The sequence below is a fragment of the Oryzias latipes genome, chromosome 7, assembly GCF_053564925.1.
Source record: "Oryzias latipes strain Hd-rR chromosome 7, Olatipes_Hd-rR_3.1".
NCBI classification, from domain to species: domain Eukaryota; kingdom Metazoa; phylum Chordata; class Actinopteri; order Beloniformes; family Adrianichthyidae; genus Oryzias; species Oryzias latipes.
The window spans coordinates 16,075,105-16,088,717 of record NC_136243.1 but is presented as its reverse complement, the minus strand read 5'-3'; the positions used below and the strand labels follow the sequence as shown (position 1 = coordinate 16,088,717).

Sequence of the window (13,613 nt, the reverse complement as noted above, 5' to 3'; positions counted from 1 at the left end):
GAAACTAGAAACTAAAGAAACATTCAATGAGGTGGCCTTATAATTCGGTGCACCGTATAGTGAAGAAAATATAAGAGTATTCCAGTAGATCAAACCTTTATATGTAACCTGTACTTTACACCTGTTTAGTTATCATCATCAAATGACTAAACAGTATGTGACTACATGCTGGTTAAAGTTAAAAGAGTAATAAGCAGAACCAGCTGTTCTGATTTAATTAAGTCTGGTGTGATCATGAAAGGTCAGAGTACAAACAGCTGGAATTAGCAAACAACTACCTAAACATATTTTACTAAAAAGAAGAAAAAGATAGGAGCAGCATTTAAATCCTCAAACTAAATATCTCTGTCACTTCAACTGTGAGAGTTATTCAAATTTTCTTTGTGAATACACGATTAGTTTTGCATGAGTCTTTTGTAAAATGCAAAGTCTTGTAAAGTGGCTTTAACAAAAAGAAGGATTGTTGTTTTTAATTTTATTCAGGTAAAAGTGACATTTGTAAGAGAGACAATATTTCTAAGACACCTGATTTTGCATCTGCTTGAGCTGCTTAGGAGCTGCTGTGTACATGTGTTGGGTTTGTGCACTAATGTAAACATGAAAAGTAATTGTTTTATATTTTTCCTGTTGACAAATTTCATAATTTAATGCTGAAGCCCTAAAAGAGAAACAAAACTGAGCAGCTCTTGTGGATGAGAGCGCAATCTAAAGAAAACGACTAAATACCTGTTTTTCTCATCTTAAAGTGACGTGTTGATATTTTTTAAATGATAAGTAATTAGTTACAGGAATTATTACTGAAAATGGTCACATTTTTTCCACAACAGCTTTTTCCAACTTCCTATAAAGCAAAAAAAGAAAGAAAAGAAAACACTATGGCCCTTTCCAAAAAGCCCCTACAAGCAGGGTTGATTCCCACTAGATCAAAGATTTTATCCAAGACTCTGGGTTTCTATGTGGAGTCTGTGGCTTAACAGGGGAGATCATGCGTCACTTGACAGGAGCATCAGCAACAACAGCTTGAAAAAAGACCTGCATTCAAAAGGGATGAATTCAAAGCATAAATCGCTGTATTGAGAAAAAAGTTACAATTATATAGTAATAGAATATACGTAGAATATATGTTACTGTAGGAGAAAAGGGCTTCTTATACAGCATGTGAATATGTGCATGTGCATGTGATAGAAAATTGTTAAAAAATAAAGGAATAAAAACGGACTTCCTCCAACCCTATAACCTTTGATATCACATTTGATACAGGCATTTCTGAGTGCCCTATCTTATTAGCATTATTCAAACTATATTGAATAGAACTTGGTTCATGTTTTCTGCCCCGTCCAACAAAGGATGGATGTCATCTCTCCGCATGAGACTGGGCTTTCCCCAAAACGCACGCCAACTGTCAACAAAGCCAACGCCGTTTTTTGGGCACCATAGATGTAGTGGGCTTCATAGGGTTAACAGAACCAAATTACAGAGAAATAAATAAAAAACTTCATCCTATCAAGAGTATTTTGGATGTGATCAGCAGTGTGTTTGTATAACCTGGTGTTCTAACTTAGTCAGATTGTTAATGTTTCTGTTAGTTCCTTTTAAAAATAGTAACCTTCTCAACAGGCTGTCTCAGCAGGATTCTGGAAGTTCTTGTATTCTTGGGCTTCTCAGCATGACAATCTGCTGAGAAGTAAGGCATGCGTGGAAATTCAGCCCATTCAACTAACACATGGTAACAAAGGCAGAGCTTGAGAAACAGATTTTATCTGATAGAAAATCTGATTTTGTTTGCCTTTTTTTTTCTAACGCCATTTAGCTCAATCCTCTCAGATGAATATTAGAAACAAGTCATTGATTCCAGTTTTTTCATTAATCACATGCACAAGGAAGTGAAAGTTCTTGCTATGTAAAAAAAGCAAAAAATAAATTTGAACAATTAACCTAGTATTAAAAAAGAGCTGCAGGATAACTTAAACAAAAGGGAGCCTCTTTAAAAACAAATGTCTCCTCTTAATTGCAGTCTTATCCTGAACAACAAGTGTATTCAACAACTGTACTCATTTACATGCCTTAAAAATTTTAGACACTCACAAATATGTTTGGTTTTTTCGTATACTTTATTTATCCCTCAATGGGGAAATTCTTCTCCGCATTTGACCCATCCCCTGGGGGAGCGGTGAGCTGCAACTGAACTGTGCTCGGGAGGCAGTAGCGTTAAGGGCCTTGCCTAAAGACCCTCACTGAGTGATGTTAACTGCTCGTCATTGATATGGTGATTTTCCCCAGTACCATCCCCTCCGGGAATCGAATCCTGGAACCCTGCATGGTAGCCGCTCACCTTACCAACCGAGCTACTCAGCCGTTATGAATGTTTACACAAAATTGAACTTTTTTTCTTTTTTCACTTGTGAAAAACAATTGTATTTATATTTATTTTAAAAGGGCCTTGTAAAAAAAAAACAATAAGAAGACAAAAAAAAAAAAAAACTCCATTACATACGTATTTTCCCGAAGCATCTGGGAATCTCAGCTGTGGTGACTAAAACTCTGCCAATTTTTAGAACCTCACAAAATATTTTTTTAAAATCCACATTTATCATGAAATCAGAAGGGGGTTGAAAGCAAAAAGGATTCCTCGAATGTCTCAAGTCTAAAGTTGCATTCACACTGGCTGCAATCCCCTCGACAGGGAAGCCTGATCAACTCCGACGACTGACCAGACCCGCCGGCGCACCCTGATCGTACCGCGCCAGCCCCAGACTCTATGCCTTACCCACCAGTTCCCCTAGACCCGCCTTGCCGGAGAGCTCGGCCTCCCGGCCGTCCTCTGGACACGCCCCTACCTGGTTACCACGACAGTTGGTTTTATTTGGTTTTCCTGCTCGGCAGAGCTTTTGTTTATATTAATAGACCCCTTTTATTTGGAACAGCCTGCCTCCCATATCTGTATTGTGGATCATTCAACCCCTGGACCTGACACAAACACTTGAATAAAATATTTTTTTTTACATTTGGTGCATACGTGTAAGTTAATAAACTTGTTGATGTTAATTAAATAAAGCAACAAAACAACCTAAAGAGCCATTTTGTGAGCCGAAAGAGCCTATTCTCTTTATTGAGCCGATGCAAAAATAGCCAGCTCTCTATGAAGAGCCAGATTTCCCATCACTAGAAAGTGCTGCCTTTTTCGCTGACACTCCTTGTTTTGATCATGCTGGCTGCGGCTCACCCGACTCCCTAGCCAATCATGATCTCGAACGGCAATCCCACTCCTCTCCCCATGTCACATGTGAAAACACAGAAAACATTCTTGCTGTTAAACACTTGAGAAAAAAAAAAGAAGCGCTTCAGGCTGATTAAACCACATCAATGAACTGTGAAGTAATGCGCCTTGATTTATACTAATTAAGCTGGTATATTTTTTAAACCAGCTCAGTGGCCTTGTGGTAGAGTGTCTGCCCGGTGACTGGAACGTTGGGTGTTCAAATCCAGGCGGAATCATACCAAATACTCTAAAAGTGGGACCCAATGCCTCCCTGTTTGACACTCAGCATTAAGGGGTTGGATTGGGGGGGTTAATCCACCAAATGGTTCCCGAGCGCAGCTTTGTCTGCAGCTCAACGCTCCTCCAAGAAATGGGATGGGTCAAATGGGGAGAACAGCTAGGTGAGTGACAACTCATGGTACGTTAACTTTAACGGCATTGTTGCTGGGATAAAAATAATTAGTTTACTCCATTACTTAGCTTGTAAAGCAGTCATACTTAAACTGCGTTACTCCCAACAGAGAGTATAGCTGTTTATTTAAATGAATTTTTACTATCAACTTTGATAGTAATTTGGTAAAATTTTTTGATAGCTTCAGATGAAAACTTCAAGTATTCCATGTGGTTGTTCAGTAAATTAAATTACCACGCACTGAAGCTGTAAGATTCCACTCTACTGTTCTCTAATTTTGCTGACTGCAAGACTATGTATGCTTATGAATATCTCCGAACCACAGGTTTCCATCTGCTTTCTTCTTCACTGTATCTGTTTTGTTTTGTTTTGTTTTAATCTATTGCATATGTGTGATCCAGGTTATGCCCCACTTTCTGGGTCTTCATAAGCTCAAATAAATTATTAAGAAGTTGGCTGTCCAGAATAAAATGAAAATTTCATGCTTCTTTTTTCTTGTGATCTGTAGCTTGGTTTAATCTTTAGATAACCCAAGTCTTAAAATCCGCTGCAGTCAACAGTTAATACTTACGATCTCACTAAACTGCTATTTTTAAGCATTTCCATCTGAGACAACGGTGGGGGGGAAAAGCAAATAAATAGATCTCAAAAACTTGTCAATGTCAATATAAAAGAGGATTTGACCAAAAGATAAGTCTTGCTTTTCTCAAACAGTGTGTGGTTTAAAGGCTAACAATTCAAAGATAAAGCAAGCAGAAATAAAAGAAGTCTGAAGGGGTTTCTGGTTTTTTCCAGAAGGGCTTGTCTGTTCTCAGAGGGAAATAAATATATTTACTGGTGTTCAAAAGGATATATGTGGGATCAAGAAGCTTAGCGCTCCATTGTGTTGTTGGTGGTGGATTAGTGTGTTTGCAAAGACTGTCTTGGCCCTCAATTCCAGGAAAAATAAGATGATGAAATGTCTTATCAGATGCTGGAGAACCACATGACAATCCACTCAGTAAGAAAAAAATAATCAAGACTATTAGACTTGAAAAGGAAAACAAGAAAAAAGAAATAATAACTGAACGATTTTCTTTGTAAAACATCCAGAATTTTAGACATTAGCAATGAAAAAAACAGGCGAGTATTTATTGAAGATAAAAAGGCTGGATCTAGCTATATTTGTCCAGAATTTTGCCAACCATTAGTTAGTTTTTGTAAGAAGTATTAACTATCATAAATATAGTTTGTCTTGAATAGAAGATTATTAGGAAAGTTTTGTATGGAAGACGAGAGCCCCCATGTCTGCTAATATTTTTTTTTCAGCTTCGTGTGAGTGCGTGTAGGACTGGCGCATGGGAAACCAGGGTTCGTTTCCCATGGGGCATGATGAGCTTCATCCAGTGTGGGTCCTTGGGCAAGACCCTTCGCGCTACTGCCTAACTGTGTAGCCACAACGGGGCACCTGTGCACAGATAAAATACAGGGTTGTGTCAGGAAGGGCATCCGCCATAAAAACCTCTGCCAAACCAATTGTACGAATCAGTTAAAGCTGATTCACTGTGGTGATCCCTGAAGGGATATGCCAAAAGGTGAACAACAACTTGAGAAAACAATTGATGACTACGTTTTTGCATGGTTATCACAATCTCCTCAGATGTTCTGGGCCACCACACAGACTGATTAGCTCTCTCTCTGCATTTAACCAGACCTTGATTTCCATCATGTTTTCCCCTTATATAATCTCTCTCATTTCTGTGGGAACAACAATGTGTCTGCCTCTTATGACTAACCCATCAATCTCTGATAGTTCTCCACTGACATGATAGAATTCCCTGACTGACTCCGGTACCATGTCGGCATACTCAGGCCACCCATTTCTGATGAAACCTATGACTGCCTGTAGCTGACTGTCATTTTCTATGTGTTGTCTTGACTCTGTCATCCTGCATGTTGTGGCTGATTCATGACCACCTCAATATGTGTTGCCAAATTCTCATGACTGGTCTCATCACTATAACGCTGTTCAGGGCTCCTGGAGAGGGCATCTGCTACCGCTAAGATCTTACCTGGGGCATACTCTGCTATGGCATTAAAACGCATGAATCTCATCAGTAACCTCTGGCACCTAACTGTCCTGGTCTTTGTTGTTCATCAGAGGTACTAATGGTTTATGATGAGTAATTGCTACCCTATCCATACAAGTACTTGTCAAAGTACTTGTATGGATATGGTAGCAATTACAATACGACCATAAATTAGATCAGTTTTGAACTCAACACATCTGTATTTTTTTTTCCCTACAACTGCGAAAAAGTTCCCACTCTTTGTCTTCCTTTGACAAGAAAAAGTTCTAAAGTGGACAGTTAGAAATAACTTTTAAATTAGCCAATTCTTTGAGAAAATAAGGAACATTCAATGTTCTCCAATGAAAAACGCATTTTCTGCAAAACTTAATATGTTATTATCTTGAGAAAAAAAAACATGTATTTTTTCAAGATAAAGAGTAATAAAGTCATTATGGAGAAAACAGGGTGAAAGTTTTTTAACATTAAATATAGTAGAAGTACTACTGAAATTATAAGTTAGCAGATTGTTAAAACAACCAGCATCAAACATTTTTTCTCAAATGTTCATTTTCTCTTATCTTTTATTCTGAAATTTGCCTTGCAAGGAAAAAGGAAAATTTCATTTTAGTTTTCATGTCCAGTGCATGCTCACACTCTTTTACCCTTTCACAGCTTTTGGCCCAGAATAATAGTTTTCCACAGAATCCAACATTTGCCAATAAAGCTGTAGAGGTATATCACAGCCCTCATTAAGTAGGGCTATTATGAACCTGCTGGTGCACAGTGCCAAAAGACAGGATGAAAAACCTGCTTGCTGGGTGGATTCTTCTGGTCTGGATGAACAATGGGACCCTCCTATTCCTTAGCATAATGTCAGCAGACTCCAACCAGCTGGATAGTAATGTGGCGTTTCTGTTCATTTAAACTATCTGATCCTGTTACTTTAGGCTTAATTACATGCAAAACATACTAATCATGCCAAATCTCAATGACCTAAAATAGGGTATGGCAACTCTATCAAATAGTTAATTTTTTTTGTTCATTCCACCATCTAAATGCAGAAGTTCAAGCGTTTTTATTTATAAGGTATGGAGAGAAATTAGACTCAGTCGGATTTGTGCGTGCGTAATTCTTGATTTGTGCGTAAATTAGGATTTGTGTATGCATATTCTTGCTTTGTGCGTGCGTAAATTAGGATTTGTGCATAAATTTGGATTTGTGCGTGATTTGTTACTCACATAATACGTTTTGTGTAGAAGTTCTAAGGTTGAAGAATAAAGCCGGATTTACAGTGGTCCATTTACGGTTCGTCTCCCTTTTGTTGCATGATGACTGTGTCTCACCACCATCAGTTTACATCGTCTCAGATGTGTCTTCGGTCCGTTCATCCAAAACCTTGGTAATCAGACTCCATTCCCGCTCTTTCCTCACAGAGTTCTTATAAAATGAGCTCAAAGGAGTTCAAGCCAATTCCAGGTGAGATGAGTTGAAAAAGCAGCAATGGTCAAATGTAGCACATGGAGAGAAACAAACATCGGCACAACAGCTAAGAAAAGTGACTGGATGGCTCAGTTGGTTAGTGCAGGGCTACCACATGGGAAATCAGGGTGGTGCAATGAGCTTCATCCAATATGGGTCCTTGAAGACCCTTCATGCTACTCCCTAACCATTTAGACACAAAGGGGCCCCAAGTCTTCTTGTGCCAGTTACCAGCCCCAGATAAAACCCGGCGTAAAAATCACTGACAAACTACCTGTGTGAATCAGTGAAAGCTGATTCGCTGTGGTGACTCCTGAGGGGATATGCTAAAAGGTAAACAACAACAGCAAAGAAAACCCCAGAGACAGAGTTTGGGAAAAATATAATTTGAGGGTATCAGTGATTCTTTGAGTATTCAGCTTTAAAAAAAAGGTAGAACATATTGACACAAAGTCCATGTAGAAGGATACTCGCCAGCTACAAATTGAAGCTACTGACTCACATTAAATATGTACACATTAAATATGTATGTATACATTAAATATCAATATCTAGTTTATTATGACCACACATGATACAAACTCAGAAACTCCATTGCTACATTTATTGAGTTTTCCAAGAGCCGGTGACTTTTACATTAGAACAGCTAGGTGTTCTCGTGCTAGTGCTTTGCTGATAAAGGACATATACAAAGAAAATTCAGCACCGGTTTGTATTTCTACGTATTTCTTTATTCAAATCATTTTGAATCAGGAGCAGTCAAAAAAAATTAAGTTGGAAATAGATTGTATATTTGTTATGTAGAAAATATTATGGGCGGGCCACAAGCTCCCTGCTCTGTTCCAATCTGATGCATCCACTCAAAGATGACTAAAAATCCATGTATATCTTTGTTTTACTTGTCCAATCTGATATTTGTCTCAAAACTGTACGACTGGATAGCTCCAATAATGCCCACCGTTTTTGTTGCATCAGTAATATTCTGTTGTAAACCCCCAGGTCGCTACAATATGGAACAAAACCCAAGAGGGTGAATATTAAAATAAACGCCAGACAAAAAAAAAAAAACTATTACTCAATGTTTACAATTTTTGTTAAGACATGTAATCAAAGCAGATACAACCAAGTGCACTAATGTACAGGGACTGTAATCTAAACAACAATAACATTTCTATTGCTGGGGATGCTTGGGCATTGGAGTTAAATTGCAAAAGATCAAAAATCCTTGGGGGAAAAAATAGTTGTGGGTTCCAGATGATCCTACTCCCAACGCAATGTGCCTTGGATAGCACAAGGGGAGAGAAAACTAACACAGCAGCAGGGTTCTCCTAGTACGGATAACATCATCATGTTGAGCCTGTCCTACAACTTAGTCAACCATGTCACCAAACTAGCTCTGTTATTATCTGCTGAATATGAATGGCCTCATTTGCTTGGTCTAATAAGCATTGAGAAAACCTTTCAATTTGCAAATTCTCACTCAGGGGAAATATAGTTCTGACACAGACATACATATCTGACTGAGCTTGTGGAAGATTTTGGATTCAGTGTGAATTTGAACAAAGACTGTTTTAGATTATTGGTTATGAGATCATAACCATCATAACATGCCAAGCTTCTCAGGAAGCGTAAGCATATTGAGAACACTTGGGTCAAAGGCTGCAGGTTTTTTGTCAAACCACTCGGTCCACCGGACCGGTCCAAGGTTCTGGTTGTTAACACCATGAAGGACTTGGAGAAATGCTTGATCACAGACGTCTAAACCAACATGCAGTGATAAATCAAAGAGTCATATATATATATAATTTCAAGAAAATGGGCACCTGGGATCTACACTATCTCTAAAAATCTCAAGTAACCCTGATTTTCAGCAGAGTTCTGACCTGCAGACAACTTCACATCAACTTTCAGCATCGCTGATAACAGCAGCAAGATATGGACCTTTATCTAATGTCTGCAGACATAACATTGAAGAGAACTATAAACTCTGTTAAACCAGAAGGATGGCTGTTAATAAGCAGCAGGAGTACAAACCTTGGACATTCGACAGAACATAGACCCTTTTTTATTTTACAGCATTACCTTATGATAAATAAAATAATAATGACTAAAAAAATTCTTAATCAATTATTGAAGATGGTTAAAATGATTGATTTCTAATACTACTTCACTTGCTCCAAAAAGTCATGATTTGTTATGTTTATTTTCTGATAGTGTTATTTCTAATCATAAACATGATTTTTCTAATGAAAATAATCTGAATAGATTTTAGATAACTGATCTGTATGTGGTATGTTATTATACAAAATAGTTATATCCACTTTACATAATTATGAAGTACTTCATCATTGTCATGTGATTTATTGATACTTAAGCATACGTAACGACCTGAAACTGTGTTGGTAAGGAATTGATAACAGATGAAAAGTTATGAACCGGATAATGATAAATCATGTAATAAAATGGTTACGGTTGAACTGGGGTGGGATTATATAAGTTCGCTTCCTTCCACTCCCTTTCAAGCAATCTTTGATTTAATATCTAATTATCCTAAATTTGATACGTTTTTGAATGAATGTATGAATGCTTATTGTCTTATTTGTGCATTATTCCTTGATTGCTTGAAATAATCCATTTCAAATTCAAAATTCAAATTCAAAATAACATGCATTTTCCTTGTGCTACATAGTGATTCAAATAATATTTTAATAGTTTTAAAAAAAAATAGTTTTAGGTTAAAGGAATGTAATGTGGCTTCAGATCAATCTCCAAAAAGTAACATCTCATATATTTATATAGTAAAGTCATACTCCGATCATTTTTTTATTTATTGTTAAAGCATTCCCAGTGGTCTTTTAACCCTTGTGTTATCTTAGATGACCCCACCCTTACATTGACGTGTTATTCCTACCATGACAAAGGTGGATAAAGGTGGAAAGTGACATGGTGCCTCTGTCGGCCTCCTCCCCCTCTCCTCTCCGCTTGGCTGCTGATTCTCAACACCTGCGACCACTTACCTCATCACCTCATCCGCCTTCATAAGGAGCCACAGGATCATCAGTCTTCGCCAGTCCGTTGCCCCTGATGGTGCATAGTTGGTCGTCAAGTCAAGCTATTGTTCGTTTTCGCTACGTCAAGCCTGTGACTAAACCTGTCTCTCTCTCTACTCACCCTCAGGAATCCAGTACCACGAGTGGTCGCTCGAATCAGTTCCCAGCCGTTCTCATCAGTCTGTCCTCTCCTGCGGTCCCACCACGAGCCTCTGCCTCATCAAGTGTCTCCACCGTCGTCAACATCGGCCTACGGAGAAATCCACCAGTGACGCCGCTAGCTTCCGTCTTTCAGTTCGGAACCGACATCTGGACCTGCTCACGTTCTGCTCTCTGCTCCTCGTATTAAAACTCTTACCCGCCAACGCTCGCCTCCCGCTGTGTTTCTTCTGGGTTCCAGCATCTGGGTTCGAAAAGTGTTCTGTAGCCATGACAGAACGGACTGGCCATAATCCCAACCCAGCTGACCCAGAAGGACTCAGATTAGCCGTTTCCCAACAAGGCATTATGCTGGGACGTCAAGCGGACGCTCTGTCGCAAATGGCGGCTGTCCAGCAGGATCTCTTTCATCGCCTAGATGGTATGACCCAGACCTTACATGAACTAACCAGCCAGTTTTCCCAGGTTTCGTCTGCCACAGTCCATACTCCTGTCGTCCCAGCTCCTTCCGCTTCCGGAGTGCCGTCCGCAACCGAAAACATCCGACTCCAACCGGAACCTTTCTTCGGGGAGGTGGAAGCTTGCGGAGGATTTTTGCTGCAGTGCCAGTTAATATGTCAACAAGCTCCCCGATTCTACCAGTCCGACCACAGTAAGATCACCCTTGTCGTTAATTCTCTACGAAGTAAAGCTCTCCAGTGGGCCCAAGCTTTTCTCTCTGCCAATCCCATCTCTCACCTGTCTTACGAGCGATTCCTCGGCGAATTCCGCCTGATATTCGACCAACCCCGTAAACAGGAAGAGGCAACCCGGCGGCTGCTCGCACTCAAACAGCGGAACCGTGCTGTTAGCGATCACGTCATCGATTTCCGCATTCTAGCGGTTGAAGCTGGCTGGCCCGATGTGGCCCTCAAAGGCGTTTTTTACCAGTCCTTGAATGAACAAATTAAAGACCACCTTTGTTCTCAACCGGAAGCACGATCCTTTGAGGAGTTAGTGTCCGCCGCTCTCCGGTCGGACGTTAGGATACGTGAGCGCCAAAAAGAACGAGGTCATCCGGCTCCACGTCTCCCGACTAAGTCCATCCACGCTCCACCGATCGATCCAGGCCTGTATGCTGTCCCCTCCAAGACTATGGAGGAACCCATGCAGATCGGCCACTCAAGGCTGTCTGAAGAGGAACGGCGCAAAAGACGCGAAGCTGGAGCATGTTTTTACTGCGGGGCTAAAGGCCATCTAGTCTCGGGATGCCCAGTTCGTTTAAACTTCCCAGCCCCTCACTAGACGGCAGGCCGCGAGGGGAGTTATCTGCCACAGATTCTGGTAAAGAATTCATGTATTTACCTGTCAAGTTATGCCTCGGTCGCCTAGTTCATGATCTCAGGGCCCTCGTAGATTCTGGGGCGGAACAGAGCTTAATTGACTTTCGTGTAGTTAACCACTTGTCTATCCCCACAGAGCCCCTAGAAAACCCCATTGAAGCCTCGGGCCTCGGGGGACAACACCTGTCCCGTATTACCCATCGCACCAAGCCCATTCTCCTCGTCACGTCAGGTAACCATAGGGAATCAGTTCAGTTTTACATCACCCAGTCCGCCCATACCCCCATAGTGTTAGGGTTCACCTGGCTCAGATTACATAATCCCCAATTTAACTGGGCTCAGGGATCTGTCACTCAGTGGAGTCCTTATTGCCTTGCAAACTGTTTACTGTCCGCTGTTCCCCGTGTTCCCCCCATAGATACCGAGAGTCCCGCCTCAGTAGATCTGGTTTCCATTCCGTCTTGTTATTATGACTTAAAAGCAGTTTTCAGCAAATCTAAGGCTAGCGCTCTTCCCCCGCATAGACCTTACGATTGCGCCATTACTCTCCTTCCTGGCGCTCCTTTACCTAAGGGGCGGCTGTTCAACCTGTCCGGTCCCGAAAGAAGCGCCATGGAACAGTACATCCAGGAAGCGCTTTCGTTAGGTCACATACGACCCTCTTCCTCCCCTGTGGGGGCTGGTTTTTTCTTCGTGGCTAAGAAAGATAAGACACTCAGGCCTTGCATCGACTACCGCGAACTAAATCAGATCACCGTCAAAGATAAATATTCCTTGCCTTTAATCACGTCTGTTTTTGACTCTCTTCAACAAGCCCGTATCTTCACGAAATTAGACCTCCGCAATGCGTACCATCTGGTTCGTATCAAGGAAGGCGACGAATGGAAGACTGCATTTAAAACCCCCTTAGGGCACTATGAATATTTGGTCATGCCCTTTGGCCTCACCAACGCCCCTGCAGTCTTCCAGCGGTTGGTCAACGACATTCTCCGTGACTTCCTTAATCGCTTCATCTTCGTCTACCTTGATGACATTCTCATCTATTCCCATGATCAGGCCCAGCATGAACATCACGTACGTCTCGTGCTTGAGAGACTTCTGGAAAACCAACTCTATGTAAAATTCGAGAAATGCGAATTTCATGTTCCAACCGTTCAGTTTCTCGGCTACGTCATCGAGGCAGGTCGCATCCGACCTGACCCCTCTAAGATAGAGGCCGTCGCCAACTGGGCACCTCCAGACACACGGAAAAAACTTCAGCAGTTCTTAGGCTTCGCCAACTTTTATAGGCGTTTTATCAGGAATTACAGCAGCATCGCTTCTCCTCTCACACGCCTTACTTCCACTACTCATCCCTTTGCCTGGTCTACTGAAGCCCAACAAGCCTTCGACAAACTGAAGGACCTTTTCGTATCCGCACCCATCCTCATCCAACCTGATCCATCTCGTCAATTCATTGTCGAGGTGGACGCTTCTGATACCGGTGTGGGTGCCGTCCTCTCCCAAAAAGAGGCCTCAACTGACAAATTAAAACCTTGTGCTTATTTTTCACGGAAACTATCACCAGCAGAAAGAAACTATGATGTCGGCAACCGGGAACTACTTGCCATCAAGCTGGCATTGGAGGAATGGCGTCACTGGTTGGAGGGAGCAGAACAGCCGTTCATCGTGTGGACAGACCACAAGAACCTGGCCTATCTCCGCTCAGCCAAACGACTCAACTCCAGGCAAGCTCGTTGGTGTCTTTTTTTTGACCGCTTCAATTTTGTAATCACCTACAGACCCGGATCCCGAAATATCAAGCCTGACGCCCTGTCCCGAAAGTACAGTCCATCAGAACGCGCCCCGGCCACCATCCTTCCTTCCACCTGCGTCATCGGA

The 13,613-nt window shown here is 41.2% G+C and overlaps 1 long non-coding RNA gene across 1 annotated transcript; it reads right to left on the bottom strand.

Annotated features, from left to right (window-relative positions):
• Window positions 1-10,146: 10,146 nt before the first annotated feature.
• Window positions 10,147-10,747, bottom strand: LOC144994077 (uncharacterized). The gene is made up of 3 exons (XR_013657460.1): window positions 10,610-10,747; window positions 10,373-10,501; window positions 10,147-10,282 (listed from the first exon to the last, which is right to left on the bottom strand). It is a non-coding gene; the product is annotated as an uncharacterized LOC144994077 (long non-coding RNA).
• Between the last annotated feature and the right edge of the window lie 2,866 nt (window positions 10,748-13,613).